At 49.5% G+C, this 19,269-nt stretch overlaps 1 long non-coding RNA gene across 1 annotated transcript in view; it reads right to left on the bottom strand.

Annotated features, from left to right (window-relative positions):
- LOC127490988 (uncharacterized) overlaps positions 1–18,899 on the bottom strand; it is a 132,371-nt gene extending 113,472 nt beyond the window's left edge. Inside the window, exons 1-3 of the long non-coding RNA XR_007919410.2 lie at positions 18,268–18,899; positions 11,905–12,052; positions 1,038–1,178 (exon numbers count right to left, since the gene is read on the bottom strand). This is a non-coding gene — a long non-coding RNA (uncharacterized lncRNA). The remainder of the gene's footprint in view (positions 1–1,037; positions 1,179–11,904; positions 12,053–18,267) is intronic.
- Positions 18,900–19,269: the final 370 nt, after the last annotated feature.

Here is a 19,269-nt window from a genome sequence, read left to right as displayed (position 1 = left end):
GAGGGTGGGAGGGGTTGTGATCTGTACAAAGCAATCTGTCCCAAAGCTGCGTCTTTCTCCCCTGTTTGCATCAGAGCCTGCCGCTGACGAAGGCACCGTCTGACTGTGTCGTTCGCAAAGGTTAATGTGCCATGTTGCTTTACTGTTCTATATAAAGCGCCGTAATGGTCGCCAACAGGGGAAATTAGAGTCCCTGCGAAGCACAGAATCATGAAAAACACAGCTCCGGCTCCAGCAAGGTTGGGAAGAAGTCCTGGGGTGACTCACCCGCAATTTCTCTTTTCACTCATTCATGAGCTGAACGATTGCCATTTATCTCTATCAGCCAAGATAATTAAGTAGCACAATTCGGGTAGGGAGCAGGCCTGGGGGGACAGGGAGCAGGCAGGGAGGGGGCAGGAAGCATCTCCACGAAGCTCTACCTATTACCACGTGGATCATCCCACTGCCCACACAAACTCACTAAAATGTTGCTTCCTGAAAGTTCACCCTAGTCCAAACTCAGATGCCTCTGGCCACCGTGGCCCATCCTGCGCAGCCTGAGTCTCCGCGTCCTCAAGCACCTGAGCTTGGAGTGATGACCCAACAGGAACAGTTCTTGCAGAAAAGGGGCAGAGAGATGCCAAAGGGCCAGCCACCACCCTGCAGGAGTAGCCAAGCGCAGAGGGGCGGGGCAGCCCAAGACGTGGAATGCTCAGATCTCATTTCACATAACATCTTTGATTTTATAGACTCATCAACGCTTGCCAACAGGCCAATGGTACTCATTGATGGACCACAGGAAGGTGACATCCAAGTGACTTGTTCAAGGCTATACGACTAATTGGTACCAGACCAGTAACTGAAACATGGAGCCCTCTGTCTCATAGCAAGTTCTCTCTCATGACCTGATAATTCAAGATGACCTGCTTTAAGGCCATGGGCTCTTTATATAATCTGTCAAAATTAGTGCTTTCCCAGGAAATCACAAACCCTTATCCCAATATCTAATGTGATACCTTGACAGGGGTTAAGACACAAGACCCCAAATATGGCACCTTGGCAACTGGGAAAGCAGCAGAAGCTGGCAAAGTCTCTGGCCTTCTTTCGCTGTTCTCTGAAGCAGCACATAGTAGAATCCTCTGCCTGCCTCTAAAGCAGACCGTCAAAGTCTCATCCCAGGAGGGTCCTCCCTGCACCTGGATGAAAGAAACCGGACACGGAGATGTCAAGAAGAATCTAAGCAAAAAGACCTTGCTGAGTTCCTGCCAGCTTATTAGCACTGGCTCACACCCTTCCTGTCCCACCACCCTTCTGTGTGACTGTTCACTCTTCATCAAATGTGAGCTTAAAAATATATGATGTCTGTGTTGTTGCTCCTTCAGGTCTTTATTTCCCAAAGCTCTCATGACACATAAACCTTTCATTCAACAAAGGTGTGTGCCTTTACCTTGTTAATCTTTCTGTATGAAAGGCCTCGGCCTTGAACCTTGTGATGGCTAAGGAAAATGATACACTTTTTAAAAAAAAAAAGAATTATTTATTTTTATTTGAGAGGCACAGCTACAGATAGAGAGAGGGAGAGACAGAGAGAGAGGTCTTCCATCCACTGGTTCACTTCCCAACTGACCACAAAGGCCTGAGCTGGGCCAATCTGAAGCCAGGAGCCAGGAGCTTCCTCCAGATCTCACGTGGGTGCAGGGGCCCAAGAACTTGGGCCATCTTCCACTGCTTTCCTAAGCCATTAGTAGAGAGCTTAATTGGGAGAGGAGCAGCTGGGACACAAACCAACACCCATATGGGATGCCAGCACCACAGGCGGAGGTTTAGCCTAATATGCCATAGCACCGATACCAAACGATACGATTTTCTCCCTTACAGCTCTTACTTTTTTTTTTTTTTTTTTTTTTTTTTGACAGTCAGAGTGGACAGTGAGAGAGAGAGAGAGACAGAGAGAAAGGTCTTCCTTTTGCCGTTGGTTCACCCTCCAATGGCCGCCACGGCCGGTGCGCTAAGGCTGGCGCACCGCGCTGATCTGAAGGCAGGAGCCAGGTACTTCTCCTGGTCTCCCATGGGGTGCAGGGCCCAAGGACTTGGGCCATCCTCCACTGCACTCCCTGGCCACAGCAGAGAGCTGGCCTGGAAGAGGGGCAACCGGGACAGAATCCAGCGCCCCGACCGGGACTAGAACCCGGTGTGCTGGTGCCACAAGGTGGAGGATTAGCCTAGTGAGCCGCGGCGCCGGCCACAGCTCTTACTTTTTAAGAACAAATTTATTTATTTCAAGATCAGTGAGAGAGAAAGAGAGAAAGAGAGAGAGAAAGAGAGAGAGAGAGAGAGAGAGAGAGAGAGAGAGAAAGAGAGATCTTCCTTCCACTGATTCACTCTCCAAATGGCTACAAACATCAGAGCTGACCAGGCCAAAGTTAGGAGCCTAGAACTCCTTCTGGCCTCCCACATGGGTGCAGGGACCCAGAGATTTGGACCATCTTCTGCTACTTTTCCCAGGGCATTAGCAGAGAGCTGGATAAGAAGTGGAACATCCCGGATTCAAACAGGTGCTGATGTGGGTACCATCACTGCAAATGGCAGCTTTACCCTCTGTGCCACAATGTTGGCCTCACAACTCTTACTTTCATCAAGAGGTATTATTGGAAAATTACGTATAATGTTCTGACACGCCCTCCCTCTCTTCCAGTAGGACAAGCTTTCTTTACTTTTCTGGACACAGTGGGCTGGTTAAGATTGTATTATCCTTACTATTTCTTTGCTCTGTTTGCCAATTCTGCCTGGTAGGGTATCGAGGACAGAGATGGGAGGAAGGATTCTGATCTTCATAAATAAATAAATCCATAAATAGATAGATAGACAGAGAGAGAGAGAGAGACAGAGAGAGAGAGAATCTTTCCTCCCTCACATTGAAAGAGACTCCTTCCGGCTGGCACCTCGGCTCACTAGGCTAATCCTCCGCCTAGCGGCGCCGGCACACCGGGTTCTAGTCCCGGTTGGGGCGCCGGATTCTGTCCCCGTTGCCCCTCTTCCAGGCCAGCTCTCTGCTGTGGCTAGGGAGTGCAGTGGAGGATGGCCCAAGTGCTTGGGCCCTGCACCCCATGGGAGACCAGGATAAGTACCTGGCTCCTGCCATCGGATCAACGCGGTGCACCGGCTGCAGCGGCCATTGGAGGGTGAACCAACGGCAAAGGAAGACCTTTCTCTCTGTCTCTCTCTCACTGTCCACTCTGCCTGTCAAAAAAAAAAAAAAAAAAGAAAGAAAGAAAGAGACTCCTTCCTTGACCAAATTCCAGGCAGGCTCCTCTGAGCCCTCTTTGTAACTGGGCCTTGGCCTTGCTCCTTTACAGGCCTGGGTGACTCAGTATAGTCCCGCAGTTTAGAAAGAATCCCCTCACCCTTAATACATGACCACCCCAACCTGCCTTCAGAAAGACTTCTGGCCGGCGCCGTGGCTCACTAAGCTAATCCTCCTCCTAGCGGCGCCGGCACACTGGGTTCTAGTCCCGGTCGGGGTGCCGGTTCTGTCCAGCTCTCTGCTGTGGCCCGGAAGTGCAGTGGAGGATGGCCCAAGTCCTTGGGTCCTGCACCCGCATGGGGGACCAGGAGAAGCACCTGGCTCCTGGCTTCGGATCAGCGCAGTGCACTGGCTGTAGCGGCCATTTGGGGAGTGAACCAACAGAAAAAGGAAGACCTTTCTCTGTGTCTCTCTCACTGTCTAACTCTGCCTGTCAAACACACACACACACACAAAACTTCTAAGCCAGTTCATGGAGAACCGCCCTGCCCTTGATGTCTCCTGCCTCTTGGTGATTTCTCATCCACTGATGGTCATTCTGCTCCTTCCTGGGCTGTAAGTGCCCACCTGCCCTGTTGTATTCACGGGTGGACCCAGTCTCTCTCCCCTGTCGCAGCAGTCCCAACCACAGCAGTCCTCAATAAAGCCTTTCTTGCTGCTTGAGCAAGTACCAGGATAGTTTTTTCTTTAACAAAAAGCTCATGGGGAAATGAAATTAAAAGACAAGTTGGTGCAAAAAAGTTTGAAATACAAGCATAGTTTTTTCATAACATGAATTTTCTGTAAACTTTTTGAAGACCCCTTATTTATGGGAGGAGGGGTTGGAAGAAAATACACCGAAATAAGTACAATGATTATTCCTAGAGTATACCCAACTTTATACTTTGGGAACTCTTTAAAATGTTATTAGGTAAGTTGTATTTATTTATTTTTATTTTTATTTTTATTTTTATTTTTATTTTTATTTTTTGACAGGCAGAGTGGACAGTGAGAGAGAGAGACAGAGAGAAAGGTCTTCCTTTTCTGTTGGTTCACCCTTCAATGGCCACTGCAGCCAGCGCGCTGCAGCCGGCGCACCACACTGATCCACAGCCAGGAGCCACGTGCTTCCTCCTGGTCTCCCATGGGGTGCAGGGCCCAAGCACTTGGGCCATCCTCCACTGCACTCCTGGGCCATAGCAGAGAGCTGGCCTAGATGAGGGGCAACGGGGACAGAATCCGGCGCCCCGACCGGGACTAGAACCCAGAGTGCCGGTGCAGACGGAGGATTAGCCTATTGAGCCACAGCGCCGGCCAGGTAAGTTGTATTTATAAATAAAAAAAAAAAAATGAAAGCACTGTAATCTGGGGTTTGAAAAAGTCAACAGCTGTCACTATCAGACATTGTTTAAGTTTCTTAGCTTCTTAAATAAAATGCTATTTTTTCAAGAAGTTTACAAGTCGTCTTTTTTTTTAAAGATTTTATTTACTTATCTATTTGAAAGGTGGAGTTACAGACAGAGAGAGGGAGTGACAGAAAGAGAGGTCTTCCATCCGCTGGCTCATTCCCCAAGTGTCCACAATAGCCAGAGCTGGGCTGATCTGAAGATAGGAGCCAGGAGCTTTCTCTGAGTCTCCCATGCAGGTGCGGGAGCCCAAGCACTTGGGCCATCTTCCACTGCTTTTCCGGGCCATAGCAGAGAGCTGGATCAGAAGTGGAGCAGCTGAGACTCGAACCAGCACCCACATGGGGTGCTGTGACAGAGCCGGAATATTAGCCCACTACACCACGGTACTGGCTCCAAATACTATTTTTTTATAAAAGAGCAAGAGATGCCCTGCCCATAACCGATCACCCAAAAGGGCCCTAACATGAGGCTGAGGCTTTTGAATGAAAATATCTGAGTCAGGCTCTGCCCAGTCCTCCTTTGGAACAGCCAGCTGACCAGAGAGAGACATTCACTAGGGACTGGCAACCTGATCAGAGACCTAAGTGCTTAAGGAGACAGAAGGTATAGTCAGGAAGTGAGCAAGACAGAGTAAAACAGAGAGTCAGTGGTTATTTGAATATGCGTAGGGCTGATCAACCGTGTGAACAAAAAGAATCATGCTTCCACGGCCCCCAGGCTCCCAATGATGACCGTCATGCACTGCCTTCTTCCAAGAGAATGGAATGGATTCTCTAGGCAGCCACCTGCCTTCACCTTTGTCTGAAACTGAATGGAAAACCAACACGCACCAGAATTGCAGTCATAGTTCAAAGCGATCTCCCCGCACCATTAGAGGGAGAAAGCCTGATTCTCCCTTCTCTGGTCACTGCCAGCCAGGGCTGACTGGACCAGAGCTCAGACTGCTATACAGAGAGAATCAACTCAGCCTGGCTTCCAACTGACAAGAACCCAGACTTGCACAACTCAGACAACATAGACTCCTCGGGGCCCAGGGACTTGGGAAGCCACCTCGTAGATGAGGAAACCAGAAACCCAGGCAAGACACAATTTTTCATCATCCCCTTTTTTCTATACCCTACTGTTAAATTATCAGAGCGAGATGCAGAGCTAATTTTCTTTAGAAATCTGTGTCATCAGAAAAACTTCCACTTCCAATACTTGTGTATGCCTGCATGAGCGAGTGTAGAAATCCATCATTCTGTTTTGGCTCCCACTGGGGAGAGCCAATACGTGAGATCATATTTTATTTTTTTTTCTTTAAGTGCTGTGCCTTGGAGATCTGGCAGTACTGCAAGATGGATCTACTTCATTCTGCACAGCCTGAGTTCAATCATCTTCCTTTCGATGGCCTTCCAAGTTGTTTCCAGTTCGTAGCTATGCTAAGGATGCTTCCTCTCTAACCCCTACGGTCCAAAACGCAGCTCGTGGAGACAACGTCCCCTACACACACCTAGAGAGGAGGCTACCTCACCCCAGCCTCCCCTGCCTCCACTAACTGCCACGTGTTCCTTTCAGGTTGCTCAGGCCACAGACCTGGGACTCAGCCCTGACCGTGTGTTCAAAGACCCCGTGTTAGGGAGTCAGCTGGGATCCATTTCTATGGAAGGAAACAATCTAACTGTCCACTGGCAGACAAATGGATGAAGAAACTGATGTATATACACAACGAAGTATTATTCAGCCTTTTAAAGGGAGATCTTGCCAGTTGCCACAACACAGATACATCTGGACAATATCTTAAGTGAAATAAGCCAGACACAGCAAGGAAAATATTGTAGCATTTCACTTATATACGGAATCTTTTTAAAAAAAAATTCAGGGGGGAGGGTAGTATTGTGGTGTAACTGGCTGAGTTGCCACCTGTGACATCAGCATCCCATATGGGCGCTGGTTCATGTCCCAGTTCCTCCACTTCCGATTCAGCTCCCTGGTAATATGCCTGGGAAGGCAGCAGAAGATGGCCCAAGTGCTTGGGCCCCTGCACCACCCACGTGGGAGTCCCAGATAGAGTTCCAGGTTCCTGTCTTCACTTTGGGGAATGAACCAGCAAGTGAAAGATCAATCTCTCTCTCTTTCCCTCTCCAACTCTGCCTTTCAAATAAATAAATAAATCTTTAAAAAAAAAAAAAAGTCAAATGTACAGAGAGAGAACAAAATATTGGTTCCCAGCAGCTACAGAAGAAGAAACGGGGAGACACATGTCAAAAGATACAAGGCAGCAGACGTGTGGGATGAACCAGTCTAGAGAGCTCAGGTAGAACGTCAGGACTACAGGGCATGAAAATGCGTGGAAACCTGGATTCCTACTAATAGACCAGATCTCAGCTACTCTTGCCACAGAAACAAAAAGGAGTGGGCAACTACATAAGATGATGGCTATGTTAATTTGCTTCACTATCATAACCACTTTTGCTCTCTATATACTTCCATAACATCACACAGTATACCTTAAGTACATATAACAAAATTTCCTAAAAACAAAACAAAACAAAAAATACCACAGAGGTAGGCATTTGGCCTGGTGCTTAAGACGCCCACATCCCACAAAGGAGATCCTGGGTTCCTTTCCTGGTTCCAGCTTCCAATTCCAGCTTCCTGCTAATGCAGACCCAGGGAGGCAGCAGTGAGGGCCGGCTAGTTAAATTCCGCCACCCACGTGGCACATCCAGATTGAGTTCCCAGCCCTGGGCTTCAGCCCTGGCTCAGCCCGGCCCATGTGAGCATCGGGGACTAGAAGCAGCGGATGGCAGTGTTCTCTCTCTCTCTCTCTCTTGGCCTCTCAAATAAATAATTTTAATTAAAAAAAAGTAAACACTTGCAAAACCAGACCCCTTTTACTCCATCGACTGCTGCCATCCTAGTCCAGGCCAAGAGCAACAGCCCCTTGAGTGGTGGCCCTGCCCCTACCCTGTTGCCCCTGCACAGATGCTGGACACAGCAGCCAGGGAGACCCTGAACTTGTCAAAGAGATGGTGGAGCTCCCCTGCTCCAAACCTTAGAAAACTCTGCTTTTTTTAATGGCAACAGCCAGATCCTGAGCCCAGCAAGGGCCCTGAAGTCGGGCGTCCTGTATCCACGCTGACCGCCTTTCCTACTGCTCTCCCTTGCTCGGAGCATACCAGCCTCCTTGCTGTTTCTCAAACACAACAAGAACACTCCCACCTCAAGTGTCTGACCTTGGGCTTCACCCCAAACACCTGCCATGATTCACACCCTCACTTCCTTCCAGTCTTTGCTCAGATCTCGCGCGCTCCATCAAACCTGCCCTCCCCGCCTTATGTAACACTCAAGGCTGTCCCTTCACTCCCGTTCCCTCCCCATCCTCAGCACTCTGGTTCTCCCTTTCCTGTTCTGCTTGCCATTTGTCTCGCATATACTCTTATCCTGCATAACCTAGACAGCGCACGTATAAATTCCGTTCCTCGCTCACTGTCTGCCTGCTTTGCTCACTGATCTCTCCCAGCCCCTCCGAGTCTGGCACAGAGTAGGTGCCGACTGAATATTTGACGAATGAATTGATGAGACTTTCACAATCAGTCATCTGCATGTGTGTGATATTTCTCTAGAAGATCTATCTCTGAGTGAATCTGCTAGGTCACAGACACTGCCAAAAGCATAATACAGAAAGATGTCATCAATGTACACTTGTGTCCCTACCCTGAATAGTAACTGATAAAAACAAAATCTCGTGCTGTTTTAATGTTTCCTGCGCATATGCTGGTAAGGTTGAGGGTCTGGTCTTTAGCCATTTACATTTCTCTCCTTTGAATTTACCTTTTTGTGTTATAACAAGTTACCCATTTTTTGAGATTCTACTTGGCAAGGAAAACATTGTGCAGGCTTGGAAATGGGCAAGAGAGATCCGTAGGTATTCCCTTTGGTACTCTGTTGGGCATTACCCAGGGAACCTTCCTGGGATTGCCTGATTCTACAAAGATGTGTGCCTTTGATTGCATTTCCATTGATTAGGCTATTTTACAAGTCTGTAAGGACCCAGTTCAATTGAAGACAACTGCTAGCAATGTAAATGGTTCCAGTCCTTAGCTATGCAAATGAATTTTGTCCCAAAGTGAATATAGCTCTCTAACTCAAATTCTGATTTGAATCTCTTTTAATGATGGGCTCCTTCAATAATTAATGAGCTAAATAAACTCTTTGACATCTGTTCACTTCATATTGGTATAAAAAGACATGTTTCTAACTTCTTAAAGGCTATCTTGGCAGCCTCTCCCCCAAGAGCCTGTGGAATTCAGCTGTCCTTGCCGTTGGAGACCAGGGAGGGGTTTGGGAATTTTCTGCAGCAGTGATACCAAGAATTAATGTTCAGCTTCTGACGTCCAAAGCAGGGTTTGAATTCACAGCAAGATAATGGGCTCTAAATCCAGGCTTTGTAGAAAGATGGGGATTTTTCTAAATTCCTTTATCTCTGTCAAGCCTGGAGGAGCTAAGGGGAGTCCGTGCAGACAAGGAAGAGCACAGGGGAGAGGCCTGGTATCCTGTTCAGGAGGAGCAGCTCTTAATTTAATTGCTCTGGGCTGAAAGAGCCAAGCCACATATATGAATTGAAGGCAACAGGACCTCAATCTCATTTCCTACCCAGACCATGGAAGGAGGCAGCCCCCCAGGCTTAGCCTCCAGCCCCAAGTTGGGGTGGGCATGACCAAGGCAGTCCAGTATACAAGCGGCAAGGCAAGAAGAAGGAGGCTGGACTTAAACCCTCCCAAGAAGCCTTTGGCTCTCATGTGGCTAATGGAGACAGATTTTTCTTTTGAATTGATTTGAAAGATAGAGACACACAGAGAGGTAGACAAAGCTGCCACCCCACAGGCTGGTTCACTTTCCCCATGTGCGCAACAGCCAGAACTGGGCCACTCCAAAACCAGCAACTCAATTTAGGTCTCCCAGCTAGGTGACAGGGACCCAGCTACTTGAGACGTCACTGCTGCCTTCAGGATCTACATTGGCAGGAATCAGGAATCAAGAGCAGACGTGGGATTCAAACCCAGGTGCTCCACCATGGGATGTGGCCAGCCTCTCGGGTGGCCTAATCACTAGATCAAACATCTACCCATGTGTTGACAGATTTAGCAACTAAAAACACGAGATGCTCAATTAAATGAACATTTTTGAAAAAACAAGGAACAACTTTCTAGTGTAATGATGCTCCCATGTAAAATATTTGAGATAAGCAGTATTTGGGATGTACTTAGGCTAGAAAATTACTGGTTGTTTATGTAGAATTTTAATTCAACTGGGCATCCGCGGTTTCTGATGCACCCTACACGGGGCACTGAGGGAATCCAGAGGGGATGCAGAGGTACCTGGGTGGCCAGGTGGGGGACGTGCTAAAGATCACTGTGACAAGAGCTGCAGGATGGGCCCCGAGACCTGTGAGACACAGGTAGAACCCAGCAAGGCTACAGTGAGGGCAGTAGTGGGACTGGTCCACCAGAAAGGGGCACAGATATTGACCAAGCTGGGGGAGGGAGAGCCCAGCCTTCAAGACAGCAATGCCTGCCTCAACCCCAGATGCCAACAGAATTGGAACAGTCGGAACCAGATGTCACATGAGCTGAGACAACCCAAGGGGAGATCCAGAAGACAACAAGTGAATTTGTGTTGTCACAAGGCCACACAGGTCCTAGCCTCATCCCCACCCCCACCCTGCTGCATCTTAGAGAAGACATCAGGAGGGAAAGTTGGGGCATTATATCCAAATGAGACTGGCAATGAGTTAACGAATCTGTTATGTGAACATGTTCCCACCAAGCTTGCTGTAGGAAACAAAATTATGGAGGCAGAGGAGGACAAGAGGTAAGATCAAGCTTACAGCACTAAAGTAGGAGATATTCTGTCTGCACTTTGAAATGTATAGTAATTTTGTGATTCCATCCATTTTTTAAATGATCGTTGAACTCCCATGTATTGCAAATATTTTCTGGTTATTTATGTTGTTTTAAGGTTTGGCTTTATACTACCATGTGTTACACAGAAGTGTTCATTTGATATAGTCAATAGAAACATATCATTTATGTCTTCTGCATTTCCCTGCTTCAAGATTATTAAAGAATATTCCTATATTTTCCTGTAATATTTTTTAGTTACAACTTAAGCATTTGACTTTAATTTGTCATATGTAGCTTCACAATATATTTTTATATCTCATAAAGCAATAATCCTGTAATGCTCCTCTTAAAAAGAAATTGGCCAACTCTGTCTACTTATCATAACTTATTGGTTAATTCAGTGGAAATTAAAAAATATACAGAAGCATGATACACCTCTTCACTTACTTGGATTTCTACTGGAGCATTTAATGAGGGTTCATCTTTTTTACACAGATCTTACACATTTGTCATTTGTCACCACTATTGGGTATTTGATAGCTTCATGGTTATAGAATCCTATTTTGTCTCACATTTTCTAGTTCATTACTGCTGATATTTAACCAACCTTTAGACTTTTTTTACATTGATTTTATGATAGACCCCTTTATAGAAACCTAAGTTCTAATAATTTGCCACTTGATTTTCTTAGGTGTTCTAAGTTAACCATAGAACTTTCACCTCTCTTATCACACCAGCCTCCAGTGTAATGGAACAGCAGTGGTAACTGTGCTGTCTTTGACTTGTTTCCACATCAGATGAAATGCCATAGTGTTTGGTAGACACTGTGTATCAAGACGCTATCTTGGAAGTGTTTGTCAACACCTGGCATCAGTAGATACCTGTTACCCTGTGCTGCCTCTCTCTCCCACCTGGGGCCAAATGTCTCTTCTTGCTGCTTCTTGACAACCCACCCAGCTCTCTAGCGTCACCTCCAAGATCCCCTGGACAGGTGACCCCAGGTAGCCCCTCTCTCCACATGTGCCACGTCAAGTGTGGAGCTCTCCAGAACTAGCACCCTTGGACTGTGCCCACCTTTTTCTTTTTTTACAGGCACCGTGCTGATCCGATGGCAAGAGCCAGGTACTTCTCCTGGTGTCCCATGGGGTGCAGGGTCCAAGCACTTGGGCCATCCTCCACTGCACTCCTGGGCCACAGCAGAGAGCTGGCCTGGAAGAGGAGCAACCGGGACAGAATCCGGCGCCCCGACCGGGACTAGAACCCAGTGTGCCGGCGCCACAAGGCGGAGGATTAGCCTAGTGAGCCGTGGCGCCGGCCTGTGCCCACCTTTTAAAGAACTCACCTGAGTGTGTTTTGATTGGGAAACTCAACTTCCGAGAGGATCTGATCTCCTTTCTGGCTTTTGGGCCTTCCTCCTAATTTCAGACACATGCAGTTTGTCCAGAGTTCTCATAGAAGTGTTTCAAGTCTTTCCTGAGGTTTCCAGAGACCTGGTGCAGAAGACAGCGTGAATAGCAGGCGTGCTCATTCTACTACCTTTAGCCAGCCCCTTTCTGCTCCCAGACAAGCTTTCTCACCCCTTTATCAAGGGCTCCCGCCACCCCCAGCACGTCATCAGGCACTGCTGGCACGGAACCCCTTCCTTGACTCCTGCAGGGCCCTTGGGGATGGAAGAGGCTGTAGGGGCCCCTTTGACCCACCATGAAAGCTAATTACAGCTGGCCTGTTATTTATGTTGCTGCTGAACGTCGCCCTCAAAGTCACCTTCTCCATCAGCCTAGGTCCGGGGCGATCGTAAAAAGAAAGAGAATATTTCAAGCTGATGGCTGTCGTCACCGAGGTCTGCTTTAGATGCTCAAATAAGCTGAGATCTGAGCTTGACTGTGACCTTCCTAAGAGGCTTCTTGGGATAAAAACTGCCCAAGAAAAATGTCCCCACGGGTCTTTCAGCAGCTGACTCTGTTACCCAAGGGACAGCGACACCAACATTCTAGGTTGATTAGGATTACTTCTTGATCTTCAAAATGCACGATTACATCTTGCCTCCCTTTTCTGACGTCCTTACAGTGTTTGATGACGCCTCTGGTAGGGGCTAAACTGCCTACTTTGGGGCCAGTGAGAAGAAAGCATTTCCGTCCCATTGACATCCCTCTCCTGGAAGCCACAGTCGAGTCAGACTCAGAAAGAGGAACTCAGAAAAGACAGTCAACAAATTCCTTTTACTCACTTGCTCTAAAGATTAGCAGCCAGGTGTACAGACCAGCAGGATTCTAAGACTTAAAAGTCCTCTCTCATTGGCTTCTATGGGAACCATCTTTTCACTGGGTTTACACTGCAAACTTGACCATGTGAACAGCTTCAGAGACAATCTGGCTATGCAGGGTGCAGGGTCCGCAGTGGAGATGGCAGCTTGCTGGAAAACCAGGTCATGCATAGAAAAACTTGGAAATGCCTGGAGTGGGGAGACTGAAAGTCATCTCCGACATGGAGAAAAGGAAGCTAGTAGGTTCCGACTGATATGACCAGGACTTTGCTGCCACCTACCCTCCATCCCTAGATCTGACCTTCCCTCCAATGCCACACAGCAGCCAAGCACCACTGCCATCCAGAGAGCTACCACACAGCGCAAGACTGATTCCTACAGCACGACCCTGAATCTCCTCATAGAAACCTGAAGCTACCACAACACTCAAAGAATGGCGGTGGCCCATGGCGGGCCCAGGGCTTGTGTGCCATCACACAGCAAGCTAGCAGTATCTTGTCTGCATCTGGACAAGTACACCCAGGGGCCCTCCCCAAGAATGGCAAAGAATTAAAGCTCGTGGTCCAACAAGTGATCATGCACATTTGTCCAATGATAAAGGAGAATGTCTAGACACAGAATACCAGAGTGACTCATTTGCATCTGTGTGCTTTAGCTTGGAATCTTCCAGAAACAGACCCTGAAATGAGAATTTTTTTTAACTCACTTGAGAGAAAGAGAAAGGGATACCCATCCATTTGTTCATTCCCCAAATCCCTGCAACAGCCATGGTGCCAGAGCCAAAAGCCAGGAACTCAATCTAGGTGGCAGGGACCCAACCTTTTTTTTTTTATTTTTTTTTTTTTTTGACAGGCAGAATGGACAGTGAGAGAGAGAGACAGAGAGAAAGGTCTTCCTTTTCTGTTGGTTCACCCCCCAGTGGCTGCTGTGGCTGGCGCACCATGCTGATCCGAAGCCAGGAGCCAGGTGCTTCTCCTGGTCTCCCTTGCAGGTGCAGGACCCAAGCACTTGGGTCATCCTCCACTGCACTCCCGGGCCATAGTAGAGAGCTGGACTGGAAGAGGAGCAACCGGGACAGAATCCGGCACCCTGACTGGGACTAGAACCTGGGGTGCCGGCGCAGCAGGCGGAGGATTAGCCTAGTGAGCCGTGGCGCAGACCCGGGACCCAACTATTCAAACCACCATCTGTGCTGGCAGGAAACTGTGCTGGTAGGAAACAAATCAGGAACCAGAGCAGAAAATTGAACCAAGGCTCCCTGATGCTGAAGGTAGGCCTCCCAAGCAGTATCTTAACTGCCAGGCCAAACAGCCATCCCTGAAATGAGAATTCAACTGTATGTGCAATCGTGTGTCACTTAATGATGGAGGGCGCCGTGCCACTCAGCAAGTGTGCAAACACCACGGCGCCAGTGCTTTCACACAACTGGATGGTGTAGCCTACAACACACAGAGGCTCTGTGTGACTCCAGGTGGCATAGCCTACTGCCTCCAGGACCAAGCTGAATAAAGCAACATGAAATTACACCAAGCCCAAGGCAAAACGATGCAATCAAGAGATATGGCATATAGGAGATGGATGAGTAATATGCTGTTTCACAGTAAACTTTTTCAGTAAGTAGGAGTATACTCTAAACGACAATTAAAAGTATAAAAAATACACAACGCAGTAACATATTATCTGCACCAAGTATTACGTGCCATGCATGCTTGTATGTGCTATACTTTTAGACGACACGAGTGCACTAGGTGTGGGGACACCAGCATCAGCACATAGCACTATGCTGTGACACTACGAGGGCTATGATGTCCCCGAACAGGAAGTGTTCAGCTCCACAGGAATCTTCTGGGACCACTGTGGCATATGCAGTCTGTCACTTCAGAGGCGACCCCAGGAAGCCCCGCTGGCTGGGTGGGGAGGTGTGCAGGGCAGGGAAGACGTGAGTGCAGGATGTAGAACTAACAGGGTTATCACTGTTGGCAGCTGAGGACCAGCTACGCCAGGGGCCCTGGGCGATGGTGTCTAACACAGCTCAGAGTTGAGCCCCCTCTTTAATGGTCTTTAATCCATCAATCACCACCACCATTGTGGGCATCAGCTTCCCGCCAGCCCAGCTTTGTCCAAGCACACCAGAGAGCGCCCTCAAGTGGAGGCTGGAGGTATTTGCATTAGAAGAGTAGGTGCCAAGAGCAAAGGAACAAGGCACCAATTGCATCTGCAACCCTGTTCCTTCCCCTCCGTGGGCTCTGCTGGGCTGGCTTTATGATGTTTATCGCGGCCTGTCTACCCCACCTCTTCCCTAGGAAGCACACAGCTCCACGCCATTTCTGGGACGCCACCTGGCGTCTAAGCAGCGACTTGCTCAGGCTGCTCCACTCACTGTCCCGCAGCCTCCCCAGCGGTGCCCTCCCTCCGTCACCAGCATTTCCACAGACTCTGGCCTCCAGTTCACTCTCTCTGCCATCTCCTGGTGGCATGGCTGTGTGGAGCCATTCCTTACTCCAGAACTTGCCATCGCTTCCTACTCCCTATGCAGTACCATCCAGCCCTCCAAGCTTCCTGGGCCTCCACAGTCCACACTCAGCACGGCTTTTCCATCCAGGCATCCAGCCAATCTAGCCACTAAGACAGGGACAGAGTTGTCACCAGCCCTTTGCTTACATGGCTCCTTCGCCCAGGGACACTCTCCCTCCATCTCTCCATGCAGCAGTGGGTAAGCCAAGCCTCACCTCCTCTAGGAAGCCTTCCTTCCCAACAATGCAGTTGCACTGTGGCCCCTCACCCTGAGCCCCAGAAGCAGGCCTTCTGTGCCACCCATGCCAACTGTGAATGTACCACCCTGTGCTGGCACTCGCTGCCTGGGCCCATCCAGGGCAGAGCAGCCTCTCACTTTCCTTCGCCTCTAGCAGGGGAGAGCAAGCTCCTGGACTTGCACTGATGGAGAGGAGACTGCAGACACCTGAGGCAGACACCTGTCTTCACCCCTGCACCCCTTCAGCAGGCCAGTGCCTGGAACATGGTAGGCACTTATAATCAGATACTTGGAGAATTAAAACTAGTCGGGGCCAGTGCTGTGGCGCAACGGGTTAATGCCCTGGCCTGAGGTGCCGGCATCCCATATGGGCGCTGGTTCTGGTCCCAGCTGCTCCTCTTCCGATCTAGCTCTCTGCTATGGCCTGGGAAAGCTGTAGAAGATGGCCCAAGTCCTTGGGCCCCTGCACCCACATGGGAGACCCGGAAGAAGCTCCTGGCTCCTGGCTTCGGATCGGCGCAGCTCCGACCATTGAGGCCATCTGGGGAGTGAACCAGCGGGTGGAAGATCCCTCTCTGTCTTTACCTCTCTATAACTGTCTTTCAAATAAATAAAATAAATCTTTAAAAAAAAAAAAAGATTAGAGTGATTCAAAAATTATATAAAAAAAAACTAGTCATTGAACCATGCCCCTGGAATTGAGGTCACCTGAAATCAAAGCGTTACTAGGTGCCTTTCGATAGTTTCAAAATTTTATTCATATTTTTGTGTTTTTCTTTTGACCACTCTGTCTCACTGCAAAGGCCACTGTATGTCCCCAAAAACTAATTCAGAAGAGCATTTTATGACTTCATTATTATTTTTCCTACAATAATAAAAAAAAAACCTCTGAAAGGAAAAAACAAACTGGGGTGGCTTTTTAAAAACTTTTTCTTCCTTGTTTGGAACCGAAAGCAGCCAGATACACTCAGGACCCAGCACGCACAGTTGCCATGGTACCTTGTCCTGTGAGGGGCCTGAGATCTCCCCACGATGCAGTTCTCTGCAGACTCGTGGGGCCTGGGCAGGTGTGTAGTTCAAGGAGCAGGAGCCCAGAGCAGCAGCTCTGCACATGACAATGTGACGAGAAACAACAGAGACAGACACAGATACCAGAGATCCCTAAGCAAAAATTGTAGCGAAACCCCAGGAAGAACCAGAAGGGATCCCTGGAGAGAAAGACAAAGAGGGATTCCTTCTTCACCCCCATGCCCTGCTTCTCCTGTGCACTGGCCTTCCCTGCTTCTCCACCACCCTTGGAGGCAAGAGAGTGCAGCTGGGGCTCAAAGTCCACCTTGCAGCCCCCAAACACCAGCATCTTCAGAAAGTTCAGGGAAGATGTGTGCTATGAAAAAAAAATAAATAGCTGTGTGTATGTGCATAATTTTGCACCCAAGTAAACTTATTTCTAATTCCATTTCCTATGGACTTTTTGAAGCGCCTCTATACACACACCCCACTCCTATGGACCATGCCTTAAGAGGTGGGATCACATTATGCACATTGGGCTGTGACAGCTGACCCCTGTGGGTGACGGGTGGAGGGAGGTGAAGGAACTCACTGTGAGCTGGAAGCACACCCCCAAAATGCACCTGCAACACACTTCCTGCAAAGGAAACCCAAGGCGCAGCCACCCATGAGGAGAAAGCCTAATGTGAGCGTCCCTAGGGTCCCAGACCCATGTGCTGTAGCACCTGCAGGAGCCGGGACGAGTGGCAGACTGACAGACAAGTCTCCAGCCCAGTGTGAACTCGGTGTGGCTTAGGACCAGGGTCAGCAGGTTTTTTCCATTAAAGGACACGTACGAAATACTTTGGGCTTTGCAGCAATCCTGCAATCTCTGTCACATATTCCTGCTATGTTTAAATAAAGTCCTTTGTGGGGTGGGCACTTGGGATAGTGGTTAAGCCACCAATGGGGACACCTACATCCCATATCCAAGTGCCTGGGTTTCAGTCCAGGTTCTGCTCCCAATCCCAGCTTCCGGTTAACAAGCATTCTGGGAGGCAGCAGGGGATTGCTCAAGTCATTCAATTCCTGCCACCCAGGTGGGATACGTGGATTAACTTCCTGTCTCCCAGCTTTAGCCTGGCCCAGCTGGGGCTGTAGCAGGCATCTGGGGCACAGTCATGGGTTGGGAATATTCCTGCAAGCACCAGTACCACCACCCCCCGGACAGGAGGGCTCCCCATCCTCTGTCCTTGAACCCTGGCTCACCCCTGGGGCTCCTTGGTTAACATGACACAGTCAAGGAGACGCCGTGGAAGCAGGCCAGAAATGGCCCTGCAGCTCCCGCCTGGTCCTCGTGGGATCCTGGCTGCCAGGGAGTGCTGGACGCTGGGCTCAGCTGCCCTGAGGCCCCTGTGCACTCCGGCCAACCACCTGGCTTAGCTCCATCTCGGACCCCAGCCCAAAAGAGCTCCTCCCACCCCCTGCGTCTGCAACCCCAGCTCCCAGGTGCCTGTGAGAGCTGAACAGCCCAGCCAACACCTTCCTGAACTCCCGGGGTAATTTATCACATGGCGAAAATCACCATAGCAATCGTCAAAACCCAAGGCCCCAGCCAAAAGCTCAGAGGAGGTCCCACCAGCTCTCACACCCACAGGCTTCGGCTGTGGCCCTTCCGCCAGGGAAGCCGCCCACCTGCTAACCTTGTCCAGCCCCGCTGCCTGCTGCTGTGCTGGAAGCTTCCACGCCTGTCCCACGTCTGCGGATGTGGACAGCAGGCCAGCCACCCTGACCCCTCCCTGGCTGACTCTGGCCCCGTTCTCCCGCACAGTGATGGGGGAGAGCTGTCCACGCTGGCCGGGCACTCAGGCAGCCGGAGAGCCCAGTCCACCCGGGGACAGCCAGGCTGCTGGGTCCGTCAGTGCGCCTGAATTCAGAGCACTATTCATGGGCTGGGGGGCCCAGGAGGCCGGGGGCCTGGGACCGGCTGGTCTCTCATTGTGCCGGGGCCCTGGAGGCACAGGAGGGACCCGTAGGACCCCCTCCCAGCACCCAGGGGCTCACTCTCGACCTCCCCTGACAGGAGACAACCTTCCGGTCACTCCTGTGGCCTTGGCTCCGACCGGAAGGGGAGGAGTCTCCTCGGGGAAGATGGCGGTGGCGGGGAGGCGGAGCCATGTCAGCAGGGCAGCGTGGCAGCCACAGTTGGCAATAACCTATCGTGTATTTCCAAATGGCTAAAAGAGTAATAGGCAAAGCCTCGGCCTGAAGTGCCGGCATCCCATGTGAGCGCCAGCTCATGTCCCAGCTGCTCCTCTTCCGATCCAGCTCTCTGCTGTGGCCCGGGAGGGCAGTAGAAGATGGCACCTGCACCCGCATGGGAGACCCGGAAGAAGCTCCTGGCTCCTAGTGTTTGATCAGCACTGCTCTGGCCGTTGCAACCATTTGAAGAATGAACCAGCGGAAGGAAGACTTTGCGCTCTCTCTGTAATTCTACCTCTCAAATAAATAAAATCCTTTTCTAAAAATGTAGATTTTAAGTGCTCTCTCCACGAACAGAAAATGAAGTGAGATGACAGTTAAGCAATTAGCTTCCTTTAGTCATCCCACAATATGTACATATAACAAAACACCACACTGTGCCCCCTGGTCTACATGCAATTATTATTTGTCAATCACAATTCGGTTTTTTTAAAGAGGCTTTG

The sequence above is a fragment of the Oryctolagus cuniculus genome, chromosome 11, assembly GCF_964237555.1.
Source record: "Oryctolagus cuniculus chromosome 11, mOryCun1.1, whole genome shotgun sequence".
Taxonomy (NCBI): domain Eukaryota; kingdom Metazoa; phylum Chordata; class Mammalia; order Lagomorpha; family Leporidae; genus Oryctolagus; species Oryctolagus cuniculus.
This window is presented reverse-complemented; position numbering and strand designations above follow the sequence as displayed.